Below are 363 nucleotides of genomic sequence, written 5' to 3'. Positions count from 1 at the left end.
CGTGTGCGTGCTTGGCGTGCGCACGGTGTGCCTTGATGTGTGCGTGGCATATGCGTGGAGCATGCACAGTGTGCTGTAGCGTGTGCGTGGCATGCCTTGGCGTGTCCGTGGCATATGTGTGGCATGTGCTTGGCGTGCTGTAGCGTGTGCTTGGCGTGTGCTTGGCGTGTGTGCTTGGCATGCACACGGCATGCCTTGGCATGTCCATGGCATATGCACAGCATGTGCGTGGTGTGCTGTAGTGCGTGCTTGGCGTGTGCATGGCATGCCATAGCATATGCATGGCATGTATACTTGGCGTGTGCATGGCATGCCTCGGCGTGTCAGTGGCATGTGCATGGCATGCTGTAGTGTGTGCTTGGC

At 58.7% G+C, this 363-nt stretch overlaps 1 protein-coding gene across 1 annotated transcript in view; it reads left to right on the top strand.

Moving 5' to 3' along the window:
* Positions 1-363, top strand: part of PC (pyruvate carboxylase) — a 22,377-nt gene that overhangs the window by 5,371 nt on the left and 16,643 nt on the right. The gene's annotated exons all lie outside the window — the stretch shown is intronic.

This window comes from Haliaeetus leucocephalus, unplaced genomic scaffold (genome assembly GCF_000737465.1).
Source record: "Haliaeetus leucocephalus isolate CR32 unplaced genomic scaffold, Haliaeetus_leucocephalus-4.0 Scaffold309, whole genome shotgun sequence".
Taxonomy (NCBI): domain Eukaryota; kingdom Metazoa; phylum Chordata; class Aves; order Accipitriformes; family Accipitridae; genus Haliaeetus; species Haliaeetus leucocephalus.
This window is presented reverse-complemented; position numbering and strand designations above follow the sequence as displayed.